Genomic DNA, 4,634 nt, shown 5'->3' on the forward strand with positions numbered 1-4,634 from the left:
AAAATAATTCAATAACATTTGAAAAAAGTTTATTAAGAATGCATTTCATTTTATAAAGGAACAATTAAAAATTGACACTTACCAATTTTTAAAATAAAATAATTGAGAATGCAAGGAGCTAGCAAACAAATATTTTTCAGCCGACCACCGTGAGATCGCTTTTAACCTGCAAGTTCTTGCACTAAACGTTTCTTTACAGACTTCTTGTTTCTTCTGTTTTCGAAGTATTTTATATTTAAAATAAAAATAAAGTTTCGAGCATTTTTTTAAATAGGTAATAGTTAAACTAGCGATCAATTTTTTCTACCTATTTTAAATTAAAAACTGAGTTAAAAAGTATTATAAAAGAATTAAATTAATCAAAAACTGTGTGTTTTATAAAGGGTTTTAAAAATCAGAAAATATGTATTTGTCACTGAGGTTATTAAAGCGTTTTTGAATTTAAAAGTTCTTTATTTTTTATACTTTTATACTTATATGCTTCAGATAGTTTTTAAGCGGATTAAACTTTTAAAGAAAAAAGTATTGAGCCCTTTGTAAAATAAGTAAAGTTCAATTATTTTTTGCAATATATAAAATTGTTGTTTTAGGAAAACAATTCCATATTCAAATCTTTGTAAAGAAGGGTATGATAAAAGAATTCGATCAATTTAAATCTGTGCGGTTTATGGAAATTTTCGTATAGCAAAACATAATTTTTTTGTCATTGATGTTATTAAAGCATTTTTGTACTTGCAACTTTTCTTTATTATTTATTACCTTTGGGTCGTTTTTACGCGTTTAAAATATTTAAAAACAAGAAGTATTGAATGCCTCGTTAAATAAGTGAAACTTACTTCGCTTTTTCAATTATTTTAAATTAGTGTTTAAGAAAAGTTATTTTGCATTAAAAATTCACTAAAACATTTTAAAATATATTAAGAAAAAAAAGTATCGAGCCTTTTTTGAAATAAGTAAAATTCAATTCCAAAATTTTTCTAAATAAAAAATGGTAAATTTAAGTTGAGTTCAACAACTTTTAGTTTGAAGTTGGTTGATGCTTACCATATGACTTGTTACGACCCTGCCTTAAAATTTTTACCCAAACTTTGGTCACCGAGGTCCAAGTGTTTCGATAGCGAAGTCGGTGGAGCGCGCGGTTAGGACACACTAGTTTAGGTAGTTTAAGTAGGGAGGGTTCAATCCTCGGCGAGTGCGATTTTTTAAAACGTCTAGGCGTACGATTACATGTGTAAGTAACAATGTGCGCGAATTACGTACTTTAATAATTTAAAAAAGAAGATTATATAACAATAATTTCAAAAACAATTTTTTTTTTAGAAATAGTGTTCAGTTGAGGCACTAGTCTTATTGCTCCGATACTACATATTCTTACATTAAGAAAATATATTCTTGAAGTGTATCAGAAATGATTTCTGGTAAGTAAATTATGTTCTGCATTTGAATACATCTCGATATGAAGTAACACAATGAAGTTTTAGAATAATAAAATGCGATATTCCATCTAAAAATACATTTTTACAGATTAAGAAAATGTACGCTTCTTCCAAGCATACGGTAGCAAGTACTTATTTATTTGGAACACACTCATATTCTATCGTCCCCATTCGTACCTGCGATTGACTTCCCAATGGGCACCAAATTTTTCGACGTCTTTACGACATCGTAACGACATCTTTACGACAATTTTACGACATCCTATGACCATGTCGTTAAGTCGCCTTTACGATATCGTAAATAAGTCGTATGATCTGACGATGTCTTTACGATATCGCAAAGACACCGTAACGACATGGACATAGGATGTCGTAAAGATGTCGTAACGATGTCGTAAAGACGTCGCCAAATTTTGTGCCCAATGTGTTAAATCAAGTAATATTTTCTTGATTCAAGAACAATTTTTTTTTAGTGTAATAATCAAAACCTTGGTCACTAGGTGTTATTATGGGTATGTAAACTCCATCCATGGATCCAAAACAATCATAAAATTGCCATTTATCCAAAAAACCGCTAGCAATAACAACGCGTTTTCCTTCAGTTTTTGGAAATTTAGTTAGATGATGATAGTGAATAATAACTGCGCCGCAAAATTCATGTAGAAAGTATCCGACTGTGCTTTTTCCAATTTCAAATAAATAAGGAATAGTCCAATAGTCAATATTTTCTTTACGAACTGTTATAGTTACTGCTATACGTTTTGCAATAGGTATTGCCAATCAAAAATTTGTATTTTTCTTTTCTATATATGGCGTCAAAGCATTACATAGTTGACTGAAACAGGCCCGAGTCATTCTAAATTTTTGAAAAAATCTTTCATCCATAAAAAAACACGAGCTATAATTTAATTTTTAAAAGAATAGAGAATTTTTTATTTTTTAATGTCATTACTTACCATTGTAGTGTGGTACTACATTTTCCCAGAATTTTCTGGAATTATTTAACAGTAACTCTGGATAAACCCAGTAGTTTCTCACAACCACTTTTCTTTCTTTTTTTCAACGGTTTAGCTAACAGTAATGTATTTTTTCTTTTTTGTTGTTCCAATATTGCAATTTTTTTAAAATTATTTTATTTAATTTTTTGCTCATAGCAAAATATTGTGCAAAAACATTATTTATTGCTACAATGTGCTCAATAAACACTTCCATATTCAAGTTTATGAATACAACGTATGTCGTATTCACGATTCAACGGCTCCAATTTTAAATTATAACATGCGGTGTGAAGTTATATTTTAGTTCTGCTAACCTCGCGACGTAGATATTAATCAGATCGTCAGTATAGTTAGAGTCGGATGAATCACTCATGGTATGACTGTAGCAGTTGAACCTACATGTGGATAACCCTCAGTTTAGAAACACTATTCATGTCAACGGTAAATAAAATGAGAATCTCCTATAGTGCCGCTTTTGGAGCTGACGGTGGGTGGGAACTAACTCATTGTAACACGCTCCGCTTTTTTTTGTTTACGCCTGAGTGACAGCCGCAGATCCCGCGCACCCCCTGTTATACCTACATGCGGCGCGGCGTCAATTCTCGGAAGCGCTATAGAAGGGAGGGCTATTAAAGAGTTTCAATGTAATGACATACGTCGCTAGATTGCATTTTCAACATTGGAGTACGTTGACAACGTTGGTCTGGATTACATGGATTGATGCTTCTAGTCAGACAAAATCGTTATAGATCATGTCCAAATTTTTGGAAGCCTTAAAACATTAAAGTTGAAATATTTACCATTCGACGTGGAAGTTCAGAGTAATTAAATGGCAGCTGTAACAAAGTAGCTGCTTCAGACGTAGCTGTTCCAAAATCGGCACAGGTTGATTTGCCTTACCGGTCAAAGGTGAAACATTAAAGTGTAAATTAACGACAGTATCAGCATCTGTCGGTATCAGCTGGAACTACACAGTCGTTCTTCAGAACTATTATAGTTTTGTCTGACTTACCGTCAGATTTTAAGAAAATTCCAGACAGCGACAGCCGTGTCGCCAATTGTCGGTGACATTTGGAACTACGTTGATGTTCCAGAATCGGGGTTGGTATAGTACTATTGTATTTTCTGCAAATTTCGTCTTCTTGGTAAGCAATAAATCTTATTGATTGAAAATTCAACTATGTGTTAAAAAATTAATCTAGTTTTTAAGTAATTCAAGAATTTGGTTAAAGTATCATTTCTTCGTTAGAAGATTCTATTGTCTTTATGAAAATTCATGCTTTTGAGTGTTGAAATTCAACTGTATTATTTTAAATTCATTGCTTTAAATTGTAAATTCGTTTTTTTTATTGAAAATCATTTTTTTTATCGCAAAATTCGAAAATTCGATTTTTTAGTAGAAAATTTCAGTATTTAGTTCAAAATCATTTATGTATTTGGTCAAAATTTCGTCTTTCTAGAATAAAGTTAATCGCTTAAAAGTTGATCTTTTTCGTTTAGAAATTCGTTTATTTTTCGCTAGAAATTACTATTTTTAACACTACTTGGTCGAATGTTAAACTACAACATGAATGCAAGTTTTTCTTTTTAAATTGAAAATTCAACTATTTAATGGAAAGTTTAACTTTTTTGTTAAAAAATTCACCTTCTTTGAAGATGCATGTGTTTTACTGGAAATTTATCTAGAAAACTCAAGTTGATGGTTAAAAATTCAATCAAATTGTTAAAAATTAATCTACCTTATAGAAAATACAACAATTTTGTCTAAAAGATGTTTCTTTTTAGATACAAATGCAACTGTTTTGTTGAAGATTCATTTTTTTGGCTTAAAAGTTCAACGAGTTCGGTAGAAAATTTCGTTGTAAATTACTTTTTATGTTTGAAAATTCATGCATATGGTTAAAAATTTGTCCATCAAATGGGTTGAAAGTCAAACTACTTGGAAATTTTAACTACATATTTCGTTAAACACTTCTTTTTTGTTAAGAATCAAAGAATTTGGTTTAAATATATATATATATAATTTAATGTAATCCAGTCTAATACACTGCAATTGGTATTATTCTTAGGTAATCCACTCTACCGAAACTTCAAATTTTTGAAATCATACGTTGTACCCAGCGGGCACAAAATTTGACGACGTTTCTACGACATTGTTACGACATCTTTACGACATTTTTGCGAGATCCTATGTCCGTGT

This window comes from Belonocnema kinseyi, chromosome 1 (assembly GCF_010883055.1).
Source record: "Belonocnema kinseyi isolate 2016_QV_RU_SX_M_011 chromosome 1, B_treatae_v1, whole genome shotgun sequence".
Taxonomy (NCBI): domain Eukaryota; kingdom Metazoa; phylum Arthropoda; class Insecta; order Hymenoptera; family Cynipidae; genus Belonocnema; species Belonocnema kinseyi.